Source organism: Elephas maximus, chromosome 1 (assembly GCF_024166365.1).
Source record: "Elephas maximus indicus isolate mEleMax1 chromosome 1, mEleMax1 primary haplotype, whole genome shotgun sequence".
Lineage (NCBI taxonomy): Eukaryota > Metazoa > Chordata > Mammalia > Proboscidea > Elephantidae > Elephas > Elephas maximus.
In genome coordinates, this window is record NC_064819.1 from 106775954 (window position 1) to 106799067 (window position 23114).

The 23114-nt window shown below is 41.3% G+C and overlaps 1 protein-coding gene across 27 annotated transcripts in view; it reads right to left on the reverse strand.

The window, feature by feature from the left end:
• Nucleotides 1–23114, reverse strand: part of TRERF1 (transcriptional regulating factor 1) — a 256302-nt gene that overhangs the window by 141369 nt on the left and 91819 nt on the right. For 26 of the 27 annotated variants that reach the window (XM_049892031.1, XM_049891991.1, XM_049892008.1 and 23 more), the window contains one exon: nucleotides 15494–15576. The gene's annotated coding sequence lies outside the window, so the exon portion shown is untranslated. Of the gene's footprint in view, nucleotides 1–12287; nucleotides 15577–23114 lie in introns of all 27 variants that reach the window. The other variant, XM_049892075.1, reaches the window with a different exon arrangement.

Sequence of the window (23114 nt, forward strand, 5' to 3'; positions counted from 1 at the left end):
TCGGAATAAAGAAATTTGCTTTGCTTTTTTAAAATGTTATTAATCTCAGGCCTCCTGCTAACCAGGCAGATTCAATGGGTGTGGTATCACACATCAGGGATCCAACTGCAGAGGTTTAATCTAAGACAATTAAGTTCTGAAGCAAAACCAAGGAAAAGAGAAGTTAGATAAAAATATTTGCAACATATGACAATATACATACTGCATACAAATCACTTGAACAAATTATTGAAAAAAAAAAAAAAAGATGACCACCAAAAGATAAAAATGGAGAAAAGAACCAAAGAGGCAAATCACAAAGATGACTAATGACCTCATGAAAAAATGTTCAAACCTATTAGTGAGCAAAACCTGCAAATTAAAAAACTGGATTGGTTTTCAATGCAACAGCACTTTCAATGCAACACTTTTTCAATGCAACAATGCAATACAGCTTTCAACTATCAAATTGACAAAAAAAAAATCAAAACAACTATAATGGCCAGTATAGTCAAGGGTGCTCTGAAATGGTAATTCTCAGACATTACTGAGGAGGGTGTAAATTAGTCCACATTTCTGAAGGGCCATCTGGTAATCTGTACCTCCAGCCTTAATACTGAGCATGCTCCCTTCTAAGAATTTTCCCCGAGGAAATAATCAGAGGAATGCTCGAAGATTTATGCACAAGGACACTTATGGCATCACTATTCGTAATAATGAAAATCTAGAAAAACCTAACTGTGCCCTAAGAGAAAGACGGTTAAATAAATTATGTGCATCAATGCAAAGAATAATATGCAGACATTAAAAATCGTGTTTTTGGAAAAGATTTAAAGACAGGGAAATAGCAACAAAATGATACTAAAATTCAAAACTTCTAATAGGATGATTCCATTTTGTAAAGAAGATATATATCATATACATTATAAATGTAATATATGGTAGCAGATTCAGCTAATGTCCAGCAAATATTCACACTTCCCTTCCGCTGTGTAGGGTTTTCACTGGGCAACAGCTGCCCAGCCAGGAGCTACATTTCCCAGCCTTCCTTGCATCTAAAACAAAAAATTAAACTCCTTGCCCATCGCATTGATTCCGACTCATAGTGACCCTACAGGACAGAGTAGAGCTGTCCCATAGGGCTCCCAGGGCTGTAATCTTTACAGAAGCAGACTGCTACATCTTTTTTCCCGGAAGAGCAGCTGGTAGATTTGAACTACCAACCTTTTGGTTAGCTGCTGAGCACTTGACCACTGCATTACCAGGGCTCCGTCCCTTGCATCTAGGTTGTGCTATATGACTATTCCCACCAAAAGAACACCAGTGGAAGTGATATGGGGCACCCCCAGGTTGTGGTGGTTAGGAAATGCTGTGCCTTCTCCATGCTCTCTTCTTCCATCAGTCAGTGGGATGTAGAAAACTCCAAAGCCCTGGGGTATGGCAAAGTCACAAAGTGGAAGGGGCCTGGGCTACTAAACCACCCAGTGAAGGGCAGATCACCATCAGAAACGCCTACACTGGATTTATTGAGAAATAAACCCCTACTATTTTTTTTTTTTTTTTAATGTTACAACATTATTTGGGGTTTTTATTTTTTTTTTAGCTAATGTTACCCTAACTACATAAATATAGAAAAATTACTGAAAGGAAAACTCTCAAATTTTATCAGATGCTCTGTATGGTAGTCAAATTATAAGTATATTAAGGATTTTTTTTTCTTTCCACATTTAAAAAATTCTACACTACACTGTGGTTTTTCTAATGTGATAACCAAATAAGTTATTGAAATAAAAACAAATTTTAGATGGCATAACTATATAATAAAATATCTTAGTAAGATATCAATTTATTTATAAGCTTGATGAATAAAAATATAAAAAATTGCAAGGACTCAAAGGAAAAATTATAATCATTAAGCAAATTTACTAAAACTATTCTGGATAGATGAGTGGAAAAGGTTAAAAAGCAAACAACAAACTAGGGGGGAAAAGTTGCAAATTACACAAAATATATAAACAGCTCTGATAAATCAATAAGGAGGAATATATATATAATAATTGAGGGAAAAGACAAATACTTATTCACAAAATAAGAAATACAAGTTACTTATACACATATGAAAAGATTTTCAACTAATAAATAAATGAAAATTTAGATTGGATATCCTTTATCCCTCTATCATATTGGCAACAATTAAAAATACTGAGAATATAGGATCTAATAATGTTAAGAGTATGACGAAATGGATAGTCACATACACAGTGAGAGGGTATTTAAAATGATACCATATTTCCAACGAGCAATTTGACATGACAGAGGAAAAAAAAAAGACTTAAAAAGATATTTGTCCAGTGAAATAATTAAACAAGTGTACAGCGGAATTGTTTGAATAGGAAAAAAAGAAAACAACTCAGATATTCATCCATCAGGGACTGGTTAAGTCAATTACGGCACATATATAGCTGCACACGTTGGAATAATACACAGCCATTAAAAATTATGCTAATGATCTAAATGTAAAGCACAAAGGTTCCCACAATGTAAACACGCAGGATATAAAACAATACCAATAATAAAATTTCCTTATTGCTTTAAAATGTGTGTATATATGTATGTGTGTGTGTATAAAATGTGTATATATACGTGTGTATATATGTATGTGGATGTATGTGTATATACGTGTGTATATATGTATGTGGATATGTGTGTATATGTATGTGGATGTGTGTGTATATATATGTGTGTAAAAAATTTTTTTATATACGTGTGTGTATATATGGATATGGATATGTGTGTGTATATACATGTGTGTGTGTACGTGTGTATATATGTATGTGGATATGTGTGTGTATAGATGTCTATATATACGTGTGTGTATGTATGTGGATATGTGTGTATATATGTATATATGCGTGTATATATGTATGTGGCTATATGTGTGTATATACATGTGTGTATATGTGTGTATATACATGTGTATGTATGTACGTGGATATATGTATCTATTTTATCTATATGTGTATATATATGTGTGTGTATATATGCATGTGGATATATGTGTATCTATATATGTGTATACATACGTGTGGATATATGTATGTGTATGTGTGTGTATATACGTGTGTGTATATATGTATGTGGATATGTGTGTGTGTATACGTGTGTGGATATATGTATGTGGATGTGTGTGTGTGTATATATATGTGGATATATGTGCGTATATATACGTGTGGATATATGTATGTGGATATATGTGTGTGTATCTATATATGTGTATATATATGTATGTATATATACACACACACACATATATGAGCATGTGCTGTAAATGCATAAGGAAAATGTATGGGGAGATTGTTATCAAATGTTGATAAATAGTTCTCTCTGAGGAGTGGGATTATATGGGTGACTTTCATTTATTTCTTTATACTTTTCTACATTTTATAAATTTTTAATTTTGAACATGTATCTTTTTTATTTTTTATGTTATATTATGGGAAATTTCAAATACATACTAAAGTAGTAAGAATATAATGAACCTCTATTTACCTGCTGCCAAGCTTCAACTATTCTACATGGCTGACCTTATTCCTCTATATCCCTCCGTGTCCTCTACCCACAATGGATGATTTTAACATAAATCCTTTATATATCATTCACCCATAAATACTTAAAATATGTATCTCTAAAATATAAGGACTTTGTTGAACAAGAGAGATGCTCAGTGACTATTTGTGGACTAATTTACTTTTCCAAATAATAATCCCAAGTGTATTTTTTTTACATTTTCAATCCATCTCCCCTTCTGCCTCAGTGGTAAAGCTTATCACCCTCTGAGCAATGGTAATCCATCCAATGCAAGCGAGCCTTCCTTCCATCATCCTACAGTTGCAATCTTCTTTAATCCTCCTTTTTATTTTTTTTAATGTAATGTGAGCACATAATTGAAAATTTACAAATGAGAAAATAACAAAAGAACCACCAATAACGTCACCTCTCACAGTCACTGTTACCAATATATACACTTCCTTACCACCTTCATTACCAATAGACCACTTGTGGTAAAATTAACCCCAACTCATGGTGACCTCATGTGTGTCAGAGTAGAACTGTGCTCCACAGGTTTTTGTAAATTTTATTTTTCTTGAGAATACACACAGCAGAACATACATACAATTCAGTGACACTGCTTACATTCTGCAAGTTGCACAACCATTCTCACCCTCCTTTTCTGAATTGTTCCTTCTCCATTAACAAAACTCATTGACCCCTAAATTTCCTATCTAATATTTTGTATTGCTGTTGTTAATTTGATCCCATATAAGCAGTTCTTTAAAAAGAACAATGCTCGTGGCAGGCATTCTTTACTAACGAAGCTAAATCCATAGGGTTTTCAATGGCTGATTTTACCATCTACATTAAAAAAAATACTCCCTGCCATTGAATCAAGTCCGACTCATAGCGGTCGTATAGAACACAGTAGAAATGCCCCATAGAGTTTCCAAGGAGCGCCTGGTGGATTCGAACTGCCGACCTTCTGGTTAGCAGCCGTAGCTCTTAACCACTATGACACCAGGGTTTCCCCATCTACATTACCCCACTGCCGTCGAGTTGATTCCGACTCATAGTGACCCTACAGGACAGAGTAGAACTACCCAATAGAGTTTCCAAGGAGCCCCTGGCAGATTCGAACTGCCGACCTTTTGTTTAGCAGCCGTAGCACTTAACCACTACTCCACCAGGGTTTCCAAATCACTGCTGTCGAGTTGATTCCAACTCACAGTGACCATCTACATTAGGAGTACATATTTTTCACACGATCATAGTAAGTGAATACAAGTTTCAATACTATTTTGTTGTTGTTTTAGGTGCCATAGAATCAATTTTCAACTGATAGCAACCCCATGTGACGGAGTAGAACTGCCCCATAGGGTTTTCTTGGCTGTAACTTTTACAGGAGCAAATTGCCAGGTCTTTCTCCCTAAGAGCAACTGAGTAGGTTCAAACTGCCAATCTTTTGGTGAGCAGCCAAGAAGTTTACATTGTTATTAAGTGCCCTTGAGTTGGTTCTGACTCATAGCAACTCTATGCACAACAGAATGAAACACTGCCTGGTCTTGTGTCATCCTCACAATTGTTGCTGTGTTTGAGCCCATTTTTGCAACCACTGTGTCAATCCATCTTGTGGAGGGTCTTCCTCTTTTTCGCTGACCTACTTTACCAAGCATGATGTCCTTTTCCAGGGACTGGTCCTTTCTGATAACATGTCCAAAGTACATGAGATGAAGTCTCACCATACATGCTTCTAAGGAGCATTCTGACTGTACTTCTTCCAAGACAAACTTGTTCATTCCTCTGGCAGTCCGTGGAATATTCAATATTCTTCGCCAGCACAATAATTCCAATCCTTCAATGCTTTTTCAGTCTTCCTTACTCATTGTCCAGTTTTTGCACGCATACGAAGTGATTGAAAATACCATGGCTTGGGTCAGGAGCACCTTAGTCCTCAAGATGACATCTTTGCTTTTTAACAGTAGGTCTGCCCAATGCAATACATCCTTTGACTTCTTGACTGCTGTTACAATGGGTGCTGGCTGTGGATCTACGTAAAATGAAATCCTTGACAACTTCAATGTTTTCTCCATTTAATGTGATGTTGCTTATTGGTCCAATTGTGAGGATTTTTTAGTGTTCCATTTCATTTTTGACAACTTCCAATTTTCCCAGAATCATACTTCATACAGTCCATGTTCTGATTATTAACGAATGTTTACATTTGTTTCTTCTCATTTTGAGTCATGCCACATCAGCAAGTGAAGGTCCATCCATGTTATTAAGGTCATCTCTACTTTCAGGAGGCAGCTCTTCCCCAGTTGTATTTTGAGTGCCTTCCAACCTGAGGGGCTCATCTTCCGGCACTATATCAGGCAATGGTCAGCTGCTATCCATAAGGTTTTCACTGGACAATTTTTTCAGAAGTACATTGCCAGTCAGTCCTTCTTCCTAGTCTGTCTTAGTCTGGAAGCGCCACTTAAATCTGTCCACCATGGGTGATCTTGCTGGTATTTGAAATTCTGTGGCACAGATTTCAGCATCACAGCAATACAGAAGCCACCACAGTATAACAAACTGACAGACAAGTGGTGGAAGTTAACACTAAATACATGAAAAAATACTTACATGTGAACGGTATGAAAAAACAGCAGTAATACCTACACATGTATGCACCACCCAGCTTAAGGAAGAGAACTTTACCAGTCCCTTGGATACCCTCAGGGGCGCCTGCCTGATCCTAACCTCTCCTCCTACCACTAAGCTGAATTTCTGTCTATTGTTCACTTGTTCTTATGGGTTTTATAGCATGTGTAATGGATGTCTAAACAATATAGCATTAGTTTTGCATGCCTCCAAATTTTATGTAATTGGAATCACACTGCATGTGTTCTGCAATTTGCTTTTTTTTACTTAATACTATGTTCCTGAGATTCATCTGCGTTGATGTATGCAGCTATTGTTCATTCATTTTAACAGCACAGCTATATAGCTGTATTCCAGTGTATTCCACAGTGAGATTATACCACAATTTATACTGCAATTTCTGCACATAAAATTATATTGTAAATATCTTGTCACTTTGCTACATAGTCTTCAAAATAATTTTTAATTATAGTAGAGCATTATGCTGAGAGAAGGGCTAATATTTTATAGTTATCCAACTGTTGGACACTGCGTGTGTGTTTGCTTTGTAAATAACGAATCAGGGAGCATCTCTGTCTAAATAGCTTATTAAATATTTTTGCAATATTTCCTTTGTAAGTGAGGGCAATGGGAGATGGTTCACAGAAATGGTATTACTGGGTCCAAATGTATGCATAAATAATATAGATTTTGAATGCATTACAAAATTGCTTTGTAAAATTGCAATACTACCAAAATTGGGACTATCGTTAAAAGTGGTTTTTTATTTCTTGGGGTAATACTTAAAATGGAAGGAGCCCAGTGCTGCAATAATGGTTAAAGGCTCAACTGCTAACAGAAAGATCAGAGATTTGAACCCAGCAGCAGCTCATCGGAAGAAAAGACCTGGGGATACGATCTCGCAAAGATTATAGCCTAGGAAACTCGGTGAGCAGTTCTACTCTGTCCTATAGGGTCGATATGACTCAGAATCGACTCGACAGCATACAACAACAAAATGTTCAATGGTACTGTACAGCTGTTTTATTTTGCATATCTTTTATTAGTACTGAATTTGAACATCTTCCATATATTTGCCTAGTATTGTATTTAGTTACCTACTCAATGTTCTACGAAGGATTTAGTACTTTTCTTTTTAATCTATACGAGTATTTCACATAATAAAGATACTAATTCTGTCATGGTTACTGCAAATCTTTTCCTAGTCTGTTGCTTCCCCATTGGTTTTTTTTACATGAAGACATCTTTGATTTCCCTGTAGCTTAACTGGCTATTCTTTTCCTTTTCCAATACTTTTCTTTTGTTTCTAAGCAATATTCAATTCTATGGATTTCCTACGCCTCTGCATTTTGCACTTAATTGTTTAATCCATCTGTAATTCATTTTGGTGAAGCCAAAATGATTTTTTCCAAATTGCTAACTAGGCATTCAAAATTATTTACTGAATAATTTTTCTCTTCCCCACTGATTTGCAGTGACTTCTTTATGGCGTACTAAATTATTTATGTGAGGGTTTACTTCTGAGCTACACTAGTTCACTTTACCTACTCCTTCCTCCTAAGCCAGCACCACAGTATTTTACTTAAAAAGTCTCCATAATGCATTTCAATAATTTGTTGTGGTACATATTTTAAGGCTCATCTGACACCCTCCTCCCAAAACAATGTCAGAATTCCCCTTGAAGTTCTCATCTATTTACTTTTCCAATCGGACTTACATTCACCTTCTGAAATTTAAAACATCCTCATGGGACTTTCAAAGGAATGGCAGTGGGCCCGGGAACTAACTTCAGAAGAATCCACTACCTAGAAAGAGAGTTTCGGTTCATCTCTTTAATTTTCTTTTTTGGTCTACAACTAAGCAATCTGTAATTAATGATAATTTTATCTAATATTAAATATTTCATAAAATTATCATTAATTATAGATTTCTTAGCTGTAGACCAAGAACACTTACAGAGATTAACTATTTTATGACTTTCTGCATTGGCTAAAGCTTAAAGAAACAATGTCTAAAAGTACCAGCCTTGTTTTGATCTACACGGTAACCAAAGACGCCCTCAGGGCTTTTCAATAAGTACAATGCTGATAGGCTGTATGAACGCAACCTTCCTTATCCTATTAAGGAATGGTCATCTTTTATACTCCCTTTTAAATGCTCTGTAAAAATTAGAAGTTAGATTTGATTTAAATGTGCTTTTGGAATTAATCAGGTTATTACCTATTTTTACTTAACCAATTCACGTGAATTATATGAAAAAACATAAATATGTCTATGAAGCCATTCTTGCATTCCAGGAATATAAACTATTTGGTTATGGTGGAGCAGTCACAGATTCTATTGTTGAAATCTGTTCACTTGGGTTTTATCTGAAATTTTTACATTCCTAAGTGAAACTGGTATACAGCCTCCCCTTTGGGGCTTGCCAGCTTTGATATGAGGGTCATGTTTGCTTGACAGAATAATCTGGAAGTTCTCCGTCTTTTTTCTAAATCCTGGAACAGTTTATACAACACAGGAATTATCTGTCCCATGAAAGTTTAAAAGGATTTTCAAAGGCCTTTATATGTTGTAAAATATTCCACCTGGCCGGAGACCGCCCACACGTGTGTTTGTATGTGTCCATGTGGAATTACCCCGTGTGTATATGTTCATAATGACACTATAAGATACTGATCTCAAATTAAACAGGGAACAGCTTTATTACCGTTTGTTGCCTTTTTTTCTCCGTGAAAAGGGAGTAAATGGCCAAGATGATGGAGTGCATGAAAAAAAAATTTTTCCCAGGCTTTGGCTCCAAAAGCCTCCTTTTTAGAGGCACATAAAAAGGGGGCCACAGAAGGAGGTCGAGGAATATTTAATACTGAATCTTCCAAATTTCACTGAGGCTGACCAAATTTGGCAACCACAACTTTACCACTGATGCATGGAACTAGGAAGCCTAAGATCTAAAAAGACAAAGAGGTCACCTTGTTTAACCCAAGGTCACCTCTAGTTCTGTGGTAAAAGTCTCCCAACTTTCCACTCCACCAAGCCATTGTCTCCAGCTGTAGGACACTTCACCTCTTTCACAGCAATGAAAGCTTGTAATTTCAGGGCTTTCTCTATCGCAGGACTCCTGGACTAATGGCCCTGAAAACACTTCAAAGGGACCACAAATAAAGAGTCATAGTTGTGGTAACAATGTCAAGAACAACGCTAAGCTACAGCTACACAGATCACAGTCTGGTTTAGAGTGGGTTATACCTTGAAAGAGACAAGAGGTAAATAGTCTAGACAAATGAAGAGCGAGTGTTTGCTAGAACATGCAAGAACTGTGCCATATGAACATAGCTGAGCTTATAAAAAGGACTCAGACAGTGCACCACACCCAAGAATGCAGTTGTGAAGCAGGAGTAACGGCAGATGTAAGTATGCCACAAAAAGGCCTTTTTCTTGAGAAGACACGTCTTAGTTCATGCCCTTGTCTACAGAGCATCCAATGAAAAGCTAAGGATTCTGGCATAGGACACCTTTTGTCAGCCAAGGTGATGGGTGTTAGGATCAACCCCTCTTTGGCATGAGGATTCTGTGATTCCATTCCAAGATTTCACACAGGCATGTAAACTGCCTTTTCTTTCCCTCAACAAGGACAGGGAGGTTGCTTTCACACCAGCCATGGACTAACAAGAAACTTAATCCCTTGCTGGAAGGCAAGACAGGTTTGTGGCAATGTCAAGCAAGCGTATGAAATGAAGCAGAATGATTAACATTTTATTACTGTTTTGGGTGCCAGGGGTAGCTGGGTGTATGTATGGTGTTTTTTTTTTTTTGTTTTTTTAATGACTCCAAAAGGCATCTTAAAAAGTCATACTATTTTGGCAGCCCCAAGATGCATTGTTGCTACAAGTACTAACAGTTGCCAGCGATTGATTGATGCAGAAGCTGCTTTTCTCACGGGCACCCATTCCTGTCTGGGGCGCAAACCAAGTTTCTGGAGGTATGCTCGCGCATTTGCATGCACGCGTGTGTGTCTGTGTCTGTGTGTGTACCTGTCCACCCACACAGGCATACCATACCACTCAAGGCCAAAACAAGTTGAACTGATTTATCATTTTTAGGGTTAAACATGAAAAAAGAAAACCTGTTGACACACCTTTGAATGTGAGTTATGTAGTTATCATAAGATTTTTCTCCAGACTAGTGCAAAATTAAACAATTCTAAGTTAATGACTTGAGAGTAAATAGTTCTATGTTAACTGAATTTTTCAAGACTTGTGTTCAAGTCAATTTTTCCCCATCCATTTAAATCACATGAATTCCTAGGCTCCAAGAGATGGTTTATATGGGCTCTCTCTTGCTCTCCACTCTCTTCTTCAAAAAAGTCTAATTTTTCCCCCTAAAGTTGCACATTAAGCAGATCACTCTGTATCTCTAGGTGGTTGCCCAATACCTGTTATGGGCAGATGCAGGGCAGTGCCCATCTTTGATGTAGTTTTCACAGGTGATGATCATCAGAAAAATAACACTGCAGTACTAAAAGTTGGATGCTTTGAATTTAAAGGTTTATATGTTTTATTCTTAGATTAACTTCTCCTACTATTTTGGCATCAAGGCAGTCCTCTCTTTTATGAAATACAGTGATAGATGTTAAAAAAATTTTTTAATGACTTCCCTTGGCAAAATAAAAAAAAATTGGTAGCCCTAAGCTAACCCCTACTCCCTGAATAATTTTTTGATACTTTGCCTGGTTCGGGCAATCTAAATTTGAGAACTACTTCTCTGTAGCATCCCCTGATTGAGAGTTATCAGCTCTCATCTAGTCTAATTTTAGTCAATACTCAGGGGAGGGGGAATGAAAATGTTACGGTCTATAAATTTATGATCTATAAAGTTTCTGATCACTCTGGAACTTTTTCTCTATGCACCAGCCCCTCACTTTAATCTCCCCCTCAACCATCCTCAAAGCTGCCTCCTCCTGGTTTTAGAACAGAAGTGACAGGGTATGAAGGTCATCAACTATTTAAAAGGTTTTTCAACTATTTACATTATATCAATATATTGCATGTAAGGAGCCCTTTTTGGTGGCTCAACGGTTAAGTGCTAGGCTGCTAACTGAAAGGTTGGTGATTCAAAACCACCCAGCAGCTCTGTGGGAGAAGGACCTGGCGATCTGCTTCCATAAAGATTATAGCCTAAATGACCCTCGGGGGCAGTTCTATTCTACATGGGGTTGCTGTAAGTTGAAATTGAGTCGATGGCATCCAACAACAATATACTGAATAAAATTAAATAATCCCTATGTTCCCGGGATGGTATCTGCTTTTAAATTATTTGTATGCTACTTAAAATTTTCTTTATTTACACGTTCCCTAAAATGAATTCTAATTAAAAAAAAAAAAACTATAAACACTAAATATTTTAATACCCTTATTTACCTTGTCTCTAACAGAGCTAATCGGTGACAGATATCTGTTGTGAAGAAAGCTAATTTCCTAGACTAAACATGCACATAAACATGTGAACGTTACACTATTTTGAGATATATGATACAAATCAAGGTAACAGTTACTGGACCAGTCACCAGGCTAAGTACTTTACTTGACTATCTCAGTTAATCCTTACAGCAAACCTATCAAGTAGGTGCTATTCTTATCCCCATTTTATAGAAGAGGTGATAAATGAGGAACCTTATTACTGTAATTTAATCTCCACCAAACCAGAATTTAAGCTCAGTGTTTACTCTGGCTATAAAAAGACTGAATAAGCAAATGAGGAATTAAACCGGACTACGGAAGACACATTTAACCTGCTAGATGGCTCCGTGTTTTAAGACATACTGAAAAACAGACGCTAATTGCAAACCTTTCAACAGTAACTTTTTGGGTCATTGTTGTTAGGTGCCTTCGAGTTGATTCTGACTCATAGCCACTCTACAGGACAGAGTAGAACTGCCCCATAGTGTTTCCAAGGAGCGGCTGGTGGATTCGAACTTCAGACCTTTTAGTTAGCAGCTGAGCTCTTAACCACTACGCTTTGTTAAAATACTGTATAATTCAGATTTTGACTAATTAAAAGTAGCTGTTCCCTCTATTACCTTACTATTACCCCCAACAATTAGTCCAAATTACCAGTTGCCTTCCAGTTGACTCTGACTCATGGTGACCCCATGTGTGTCAGAGTAGAATTGCACTCTGTAGGGTTTTCAGTGGCTGATTTTTCAGAGGTAGATCACCAGGTCTTTCTTCCAAGATGCCTCTTGGTGGACTCCAACCTCCAATCTTTCAGTTAGCAGCCCAGCACTTAACCTTCTGCACCATGTAAGGGCTCCAGTCCAAATTAGTAGGACTTCACTGAATTTCTATCAACGATACAGTATGGTGGGTGTCAGTTGCTGCCTCCTAATATCCATTTCCCTCTTTCCCCAACAGTACCGAGGACTCTGTTCACTCCCCTACCCTGAGCTCCAGTGTTATACAGGGAAGCTGCCCCTTCCTCCCCCACTAAGGGAAAGGCCAATCAGAAAAATCTCCAAACCTGCCAATCAACAGAGGGCATTCTCCCAGCCATAGGGATTGGTTTAGGAATGGGCACATGACTCAATTCAGGCCAATGAAATGCCAGGGTTGGTTTGCTGGGGCGAGACCAACCCTAAGAAAGAAAGATTCTTCTCAGACTTTTTGTAAGAGTTACTAGAAGTGATGCTTTCTTTCCATCTGGCCAGAGAAATGTGCAAAAATGGACCCAGGAACTTTTGCAGCCATCCTGCCTTCACAAAAGAAGCCATCCTGAGGATGAGCTGAACTCGCAGAAGAGTAGAGAGATGGAAAGAAACTGGGCCACTGATGACATCACCCAGCCACTGTTTGCTACCGGCCCTGCAGCCACTCCATCCATATCCCTATACTTTGCGGGTGCATGAGCCTATTCATCCCCTGAGCTGTTGAAGCCCTTCTGAGTTAGGTTTCTGTGATTCACAACCCAAAAGAATCTGAACTGATAACTGGGGAAACAAGTGCTAATCCACAGCCTTCTCTTGGCACTTGATCAGGGTTTGCTTTGCATTGCTTCTTCACTGTTGCAAATGTTTTGTGTTGTTTTTCCAAGAAAATCTAATAGGTTTTCAAGAAACCCTTTAATGAATTACTGAGCAACCGTGGACAAGTCACTTGACTTCCCTGAGCCTTTTCAACTATAAAAACAATGAGGTATGACTGGAGATTCCTCTCTCTCCTTTAACCCCCTCAGCCAGTAGCTCTATGCAGCTGATAGGAGGAGGCAAAAAAAGTTTCACTTAAACAAACAAAAAAAAACTCTCTTTGGATTCTAAAATAGAAGCATCCCTTATAATATAATCCAAGTAATCTGTCATCTCGGCCATGTCAGACATGTTCCATTTCCCCTCTAGACCCACCCCCCTGAGGCTTCTCCTCTCTGCTCCGCACCCCAGAGGCTCTGATCTTTGTGGGCAGCATCAATGGGGCTCCCTTGCCTTCTGGCTTCTAGGTGAATATGGCTAATGGGAGGCACCCTCAGGAGACCGTAGAACAGAGAGGAGAGTTCAGTGAGACTATTTGTTTTGGCTCTTTCCTGGCCACATTGCTGTAGGTTGGTTGTATCCCTCTATCAGAGATGGCTTTTCCATATAACTTCTCTTTTGCTAGTGGTGTAGTGGTTATGAGCTACGGCCGCTAACCAAAAGGTCGGCCATTCAAATCCACCAGGCACTCCTTGGAAACTCTATGGGGCAGTTCTACTCTGTCCTATAGGGTCGCTATGAGTCTGAATCAACTCAACAGCAATGGGTTTCGTTTGGTTTTGGTTCTCTTTCCCAGTTCTGGTAATCAATCCCTCCCTTCTTCCTTTCTGGACTGACAAGACAACAAATACGGTACTGCCTCCCTGAAATTATAGCCCTGAGATGCTTAGAGATCCCTTATTGGTTCCTCTTAAATCTGCCTAACCACTGCTGTCAAGTTGACTCCAATTCATGGCGATTGCACGTGTGCCAGAGAGAAACTGTGCCCCATAGGGTTGTTAAAAAAAAAAAAATCAAACCTATTGCCGTCCAGTCGATTCTGACTCATAGCGACCCCATAGGACAGAGCAGAACTGCCCCATAGAGTTTCCAAGGAGCGCCTGGTGGATTCGAACTGCCAACCTTTTGGTTAGCAGCCATAGCTCTTAACCACTACGCCCCCAGAGTTTCCATAGGGCTGTTAGTGGCTGATTTTTTTGCAAGTAGATCGCCAGACCTTTCTTTCAAGGCGCTTCTGGATGGTTTTGAACTTCCAAGCTCTCAGTTAGCAGCTGAGCATATTAACCACTTGTACCACTAAGGGACTCCTAACCCTGCCTACACCCGTATAAATAATAGTCCCTTCACGAGAGTAGTGAGCCATCATGTCCTACCGGAATCCCAAGACACAATGGCTTAAGAATACAATCGATACCAGACACAATTAAAAAAAACAAAAACCTGAATCAATCAACTCTGAGTCTCATATAAGAGCAATGAAAAGCATGGCACGTGCCAAGAACAAAAACCAAAAAAAAAACATACACCAAAAGGATCAAATCAGACATCCCCACCCTTCCTTCCCACTGTTACTGAGAATTAGTGGAAAATAGCCACCTTGCTAGACCAGGGTTTTAACCTCAAAACACAAATAAAATTATTTATACAGAGACTTGTTAGCCTTTCAGACAGCTTTGGTGTGGAACCTGGCAGAGGGACTGTGGCTGTGTGCCCATTTTGTAGAGGGACAAACTGAGCCTGGAAGAGATGAAAAGTCACTAGAAATGCTCTAGGGTCAGCTCAAAGGTTCCTTGGTGCTGACTCTGCCTCTGGTAGGCTCTGCAGAGTTTCTCAGAGGCCTTCTGTGATACCATTTCCCAGCATCTCTGAGTCCCTCTTAGCACTTCTAGAGCCACCATCTACGAACATTCTGTGGGTCCTTCAATTATTCACAACTACTCTGCAAAGTCAAGAAAGACAAGACAGGCCCTGTTCCAGAAGATGCTAGATTCCAACTGGTGGATCCCTAACCATTGACCATTTCCCAGGGAATGTTTTCCAGAAATCTATGGGTGTCCAAGAGGAGAAGAGCCTTCCTCTCCTTCTCAGGGTATTTCCCACACCACAAGGGTTGCTTAGTGAGAATATTTGTTCTCCTTGTTCTTTCCAGGTCATGTTGCTGTAGGTTGGTTATATCCCTCTACCATACAGCTTCTCTTTCCCAGTTCTAGTCATCAATCCCTCCCCCTTTCTTAAGAAACAATCTTATGACTCCCTTCCCATAAGGCATTCAGACACCAAGAATTCCAAAGACGCTACCTGTTTCAGGGTTAAGAAGCTCAGTCTTTCAGGGCTGTCCTGCTTCCAGGTCTTCCTCTTTCAGCATCCTCCAGAACCAGGGCCTATAGGAGTGACCCAAACAGCACATTGAGGATATTTGGTTCAACATGGGAACAGGTAATATCAGGCAGGGAGAGGCTGGGGAAGGAACCAAAGATGGAGCCCTGAAGAACCCAACAGCTGATGGACTTGCCCAGGAGAAGGATGCAGCAAAGGCTGCTGAGGAAGGTCCCTGAGGGAGGAGAGGAAGACATCCAACTCTACTCTTCTAGTTATTGAGCCCCAAAACACAGAAGCCATCATGACCCCCATCTTTCCCTCATACCCCACATCCAATCCATCAGCAAAGGTGTCAGCTTTATTGTCAACATACAGGTAATCCCCGATTTATGATGTATTCAAGTTAGGATGAACTGCACTTATGACCATTTGTTTTTGTTTTTTTGTCCATTTTATCAACAGTAATATGGGCTACATACAATGTTGCAGTGTGTAATTTGCTGACATCATCATTCTCAGATGTTCACTTGTAGATGTTCAAAGATATTGATAATAAAAGGCTATAATAATGAAAACTTAAAAAAAAAGTATTCGAGTTACGTCAGAGCCGACTTAGTGATGGGGTCACTGGAACGGAATCCTACTGTAAGTAGGGGACTGACTACCTGTATACACACTCTCGCCACTTCTTACCACCTTCATCGCTACCACTTTGGTGGATGCTTCCAACATCTCTACTAGGTTATTGCAATAACCTCTTAATAGGCCTCCCAACTTCACCCTTGCCGTTTTCTAATCCATGTTCCCCACAGCAGCCTAAGCGATGACTTAAAAATCACTTCTCTGCTCAAAACACTCCCATAGTGTTTTAGCTCTCTCAAGGGAAAAGCCAAAGCCCTTGAAATGACCATATAACCTGGCCTGGCCCCGTCTCTGACCTCCTCTCCTACTCTGCCCTTTCCCAATTTCCTGCAACCACAATGGCTTCCTCAAACATCCCAAGCAGGCTTCTGCCTCAGGGACTTTGCACTTGTTCTTCCCTCTGCCTGGAACACTCTTCCCCCAGGTATCCTTTACTTCTTTCTGTTTTGCTCTAACATCACCTTCTCAATGAGGCTTTCCACTTGCACCCCAGTACCCTTCCTATCCCCCTTCCCAGTTTTATTTTTCTTTGTAGCTTTTATTATCACCTAGCATTTTTTTTCCATCTCTCTTCCCTAACCCTAGAATACAAACTTCCTGAGAACAGGGACATCGTAACATGCTGTGCTCCAGATCCTAGCACACAGTAGGTGCTCAAGAAATACTTGTTGAAAGATTTATTGTGGTATCAAAAAAGCCAAGAGAGTTGCAAGAAGGAGGAAGTTGTCCGCAGTGTCAAAAGTAGCAAAGAGAAATAGAAAGATAAGCACTGAAGCGTCCGTTGGATGTGGCAATATGGAGGCCACAGGTTCCACAGTTCCTGAGGAAGGCAGAAGCCCTTCCACAGCAAAATCCAAAGTCCCTCGTGTGTACAGGCACAGCTCCCCAGGCAGAAGGCCGCCTCAGCGGGCTACGTCAGCATGGATGGGATGCCAGGGAGCAAAACCTGAGGGCAGACTCTTCCCAGATGTCTGTCTGTGAGGGGAGAAGAAAAGGGAATGGCAAGCGAGGAGGATGAAGGTTTGAGGAAAGACTGCAGTGCTGAAGGACTGAGGGAGGTCAGGTCCAGGAGGTATGGGGGGTAGGGGGTTTATAGGGAGAGGGTTCTCTCTGGAAGGAGGAAGGGTGTGTCTTTCTCTGAGGGGAAGGAAACCAGGCAGGGATGAGCCAGGATGCAGATAAACACAGGGGAGGGGAGGCGGAACCTGAGTAGGTTTGCTGCTCAGCGACTTGACTTTTTTCCACGAATAAATGAAGTAAGGTTATTGCCTGAGTGGACAGACCGCAGACGGGGAGAAAGGGCTCTACGGAGGTGGGGGGTGGTATGGAACATCCTACTGTGGGGAATCACACAGATGCACCTGAAACTGAGTGTCTCCTTAAATCTCCTGCCTGTGGCACCTAAACCTAACTCGCCTTGCCCTGGTCTGGCCCTGTTCAGCTGTGATGGGAGAGACAGCTGGGCTGGCCAGCACCACTGAGGGCAGGCTGAAACTGTTTTTGTTGTGTGCTGTTGACTCGATTTTCAACTCATAATGACCCCATGTGACAGAGTAGAACTGCCCCAAAGGGTTTTCTTGACTGTAATCTTTATAGATGCGGACCGCCAGGTCCTTCTCCTGCAGCACCCGAGTGGGTATGAATCACCAACGTTTTAGTCAGCAGCTGAACACCTACCCAGCTGAAACTAGTGGCCATGATTAGTAGGCACACAATCTCTGCAGGCTGTGGGTTTTTCTCTGACAGGTTCTCAGTAGCCTGGGTTTAGGGGGACCTTCCTCCAAAAACTAAATTTGAGGACCCCTAACAACTCCACCCACTTGTGTTTGGGGTGCATGCACCCAGACTCCCAGATTCAAAACCTATGAGTCCTCACTCTTCCCAGGCAGTAACAAAATTATGCCTCTTACAATGTGAGAGGACTTGTATTTACTGAGCACCTACTATGTGCTGGATGCATTACAACTAAAATCCTCACACAATCATCCTGCGAAGTATGTGTAGCCTCTCTTTACAGATGAGGACCCTGAGGTTTGATGAGATTAAGTAACTTGCTTAGGGTCACACAGGTAGCAAGCGGTAATGCTGGGATTTGAAACCCTGTCTGTCTTACTTTTCCATCCGTCCCTCCTTTCTATCCACACAACCACTGCTAGCCCAAGCCCTCAATATTTCATTCCTAAAATTCAACATGATAAATGTCTTCGAACTCACCTCCCAGCATCCCCCATTTAGAATCCACACATCCAGACAAATCTTCTTAAAGCACTATTCTTCCCTATTCCTGTCCTATTCAATCCACAGACATCCCTTGGGGCCCTTCATAAATGATGCAGATGTCCTTCAATCTTGTTTCCCACAGGCGCCCCCTATTCCGCCTCCTCCAGTGTGCTCCTCACTCTTTTCATGCACCCAAGGCCCAACGCCTGGCACATTCTCCCCTGCAGTTCACCCCAAAGAAGGCCTTTCCCTCAGCCCTTTCTTTACAGCCCTACTCCCCTGTTCTCCTGGGCAGCACCGCCCCTGCTTGCTGAGCTCACTGCACACAGGTTCCCTTGGCAAGTGTTCCATTCTGTCCATGGAGTCTGCAAACCCCTTGAGGGTGTTGAAAACACTAGGAACTGCCCACCGCTCAACACAGTGTCTCAGATAATAAACATTTCCGGAACACAACAGTTCTGATGAAGCTCAGCTAATGTAACTTCAGAAGTTTTCCATGAAATACAGGAGAACTGAGATTGGAGAAAGGGAAAGAAGCAGGGACTTCTTGAAGTTTCTGGAAGCACACCTCTTCTTCCTTTGCAGGAGACACCCAGAGTCTGGCCCCTTGTAACAGCTATTCCAATATGGAGGAGAATGGCTGGGTTTAGCTCTCCCTCTTCTTCCTGCCCCTATGCATTCAAGGTCTTGGTACCCTTTCTTAGCAGCCCTTCCACATGCTTCCATAGACATAGATATCCAATCTTCCTCCCTCTTCAAGGGAAGAGTTTGAAATGTGAGAAACCTGGCTGAGTGAAGAAGCTCACGGTGACCGGCAGTATGGTCAGTGCTGGGTGCGCCCAGAGGCAAGAGAAAAGATCCTCTCTCCCTAGGAAAAGGTGCCTGGGTGGTGCAAATGGTTTGTGCTCAACTGCTAACCTAAAGGTTGGCTGTTTGAACCCACCCAGTGGTGCCCCAAAAGAAAGGCCTGGCGATCTGCTTTGGTAAACATTACAGCCGAGAAAATCCTACGGAGCACAGTTCTGCTCTGTAACGTATGGGGTCACCATGAGTTGGAATCAACTAGACGGCAACTAACAACAGTCCCTGGGAAATTGCAAGTTGGCCCTAAACCACTTCAATCATCAGCCGTGGACCACCACCCAACAACTGGGGGATTCCCCGGGTCACAGAGGGAGGATGGCTAGGAGAAGTAAAAGTCAGTAAATCATTTAAGGGTCATCAAATCACCCCCACAGGTAGAAGAGGCAACACATGAATAACAAGCTCCCGAGAGAAAACTGTGGGAGTCAAGGTGACACTGCCCAGTAAGATCTGCAATGAGAAATCAAGATCCACCCAAACCAGTGGAACTAAAGGGGCAGCGTGGTCTTTATGGTGTAGTTGAAAGAACAGGAGCTCTGGAGCCAGGTAACCATGCCACCTAATGGCTGTTCAGCCTTGCTCTGGTCTCTTAACCTCTCTGAGCCTGGTTCTGCATGAGCTAATGTGAGGCTCAAATAAAACACGTAACGCATAAAAACATCTAGTACAGTGCCTGGCATTATATAAGGGGCCCAATAAATGTTGGTCCCTCCCTCCTTCCTGCTTTCAGATCTCACAGCTCTCTCAACCCTCACTAATAGGAACAAGTACAGAAGCTCCAGGGCATTTCCCAGAGAGAAGGTTTGCAAAGGAGGACACCAAAGCTTAGCACAGGTGAGAAGAAACAGGCTACTCCAAGGCCGGTGTTCCGTGAATGCTCAGGTTTCAAAACACACAGAACTTCGAGCTTCGGACCATACCTAAACAGGAAATTTGTGACAAACTTAAAAAACACACATGTACAACTGCAGGAGATTGCGCACTGCTCAGAAAAGATGAAACCCAGCACTTCTGGAGGGGTCATTGTGGATTAAAAGGAGTGGGCCTGGCCAACACTCCAAATGCACAAAGCTCTTCCCGGGTGTGTCGGTGTGTCGGGATGCACTCCTGCCCTGCCCTGCCCTGCCCTGCCCTCCTCCATACCACAAACAAGTGGGGGAACTGGGCCATATCGCATGGAGTTGTTTTGGTTTTCCAAAGTCGGGGTCCTTCGACTCATTCCCACTCACTCCCCTCACTCCTATGTCCTCAGGTGTCAAGGACACAGGGTGTTCTGAACAGCTATCGGGGCTGGGTGACTTAGGTGTGAAGGATCATTTCTCAGCTGGGGGAACTTAGCACAGAAAGAGGAAGTGACGTGTGGTGGTCACACACGGCTCCCAGTCCTCAGCCTCTAGCTGGCAGTCCAGCCAGTATGTTTCATCCAGCCTCCTACAGCTCCACAACCGGATCTGTAGGCTGCCATTTTGTCTCCTCTGAAGTCCTGCCCAGCACCAACATTTTCATTTGTACTGTTCACATGAGTATGGGGCCCTGTAGCTTGCATTCATTTATTTGTAAATTCAGGCAAATTGTGGAAACACATAACCCCCACAGTTTGTGTCCTATCTCCCCAAGTAGAGGGAAAAACTGGAGGCTCTTTCCCCTTTGTTCACCATCTTCTAAGCACCAATGGATTGAGCCTTCAGTTTAAGTGATATGTTTGGTGGATGTGCTCTAATAAATTTGTTGTTTTTGTTAGCTGCTCTGACTCATGGCGATTCTATGTACAACAGGACAAAACGGTGCCAATCCTGTGCCATTTTCTTGATCGCTGGTATGCCTGAGTCCACTGTTGTGGCCGCTGTGTATTCTGAGTGACTTCCAACCTCGGGGGCGCATATTCTAGCACTGTATTGGACGGTTTTCTGTTGTAATACACACGGTTTTCCTTGGCTAGTTTTCTGAAGTAGATTGTGACGCCTTTCTTTGTCATGTGTCTTAGTCTGAACACTCTGCTGAAAAGCAACACCGGTAGGGTCACCCATGGTGGACAGGTTCCATAGGTCTACCCTGCTGGTATCTGAAATATCAGTGGCATGGCATCCAGCATCATAGCAACACGCAAGCCACTGCAGTATGACAAACTGACAGACAAGTGATGGCTTTAATAAATACTCGGTTAATTAATAAAAAACATCAACACATCTCTCAACCACCCTACCTTCCACCAGGTTATTTCCCACTCATCTTTGATTTACTCTCACCAAAGATGGAGATAGGTCCCTGGGTCCACGCCTCCTGGGTGAATGACCCAATTGTAAACTTGGTCTCCTGACTGAACCAGCCATTTAAGCCAAAGTTGTCAGCACTGCTGCCTGCCCCCACCCTGCACCTCCTGCAGTGGTTCCCCCACCTCCCCAAGTTAGGTTCCTTTTTAAAAATGACTCATTTAGGAAGAGACAAAACCAAAAACTTCAATGACAAAGATAAAACAGCACCAAGTCTCTTTAAACACCTCCTACTCCATTTAGAATTTAGATCCGATAAAACCTCACTAAACTGGACCTTCTCATTTTGAGCTTACGGTACAGGCACTCAATTCTTCTGGCAAGAACACTACCAGTAATGTCTTCTCTCTTAACTTTTCAGGGTCTTCCTTACAAAGGGAGGTAGCCTCAGGCCTCTCTAGTTAATAGAGGAAATGAGGGAACATGAGAAAGTAAATGCTTTGTCCATGCTTTCAACTCCTCGGTCAAAAACTTAATTCTTTGATGTTTTATTATGCTTGTAATTTTGATTTATCAAATACTGGACATTATCATTATACCATGGGCCTAAGGAGAATGAGGGGAAGTTTGTCATAAAAACAGTTTACCTCTTGGTATGTAAGAAATTTACATTTCTGCACAGTATTTGAAAGGAAAAAAAATTATATAATGCATTACATGGAATCATAATATTTAGGGCTAAAAAGAGCAACTAGGATGATCCTAATTCAGGAATTCTCAACGTTGGCTGCATTTTTTTAGAAACGTCCCTACCCGCACAGACTGTGAGAAAATTGGACTGGAGTGCGGCTCTGGCGTCAGGTTTTTTTTTTTTTTTAAGTTTCTCAGTGATTTTAATGTGTATCCAGGGCTGAGAACCACTGGTCTACTGCAGATAAGAAAACTGAGATCTGAAGAAATGAAGAGGCAGTCCGAGCTTATACAGCCAGCCCGAGACAAAACCAGGATGACACCTCACTTTTGCCAACTCCCAGTCTAGTTCTGCAGTGGCTCAGATTTTTGGTGCTCACAGAGTTGTTAAAAGTTGTTTTTTGTTTTGCTTTTAATTGGGGGACTAACACAGAGTTGCCAACTTTTTGGTTTTCAAACAAGAATATTTTTAAAAACATTTACCAATTACTATCACTGCTTCCTGACAGGTCTCTTGTTCATCTGTATACCTGCTACCCCTGCTAATCCCCACCCAGGTGATAAAGTCTGACATTATCTGCCCACAGTCTCAATCACCTGTTCCTCACCAACAGCCATGTGGCAAATCCAAACAAAACCCAACCAGAACCGGTTGCCACTGAGTAGATTCTGACTTATAGTAGCCTTACGTGTGTCAGGCTAGAACTGTGCTCTAGAGGGTTTTCAATGGCTAATTTTTTGGAAGCAGGTCACTAGGCCTTTCTTTCAAGGTGATTCTGGGTAGACTCAAACCTCCGACCTTTTGGTTAGCAGGTGACAGCATTAACTGTACCACCCAGGGACTCCAAACGAAACCAAACCTATTGCCATCAAGTCAATTCTGATCATAGCGACCCTATAGGCCAGCACAAAACTGCCCCATTGGGTTTCCACAGAGCAGCTGGTGGATTCAAACTGCTGACTTTTTGGTTAGT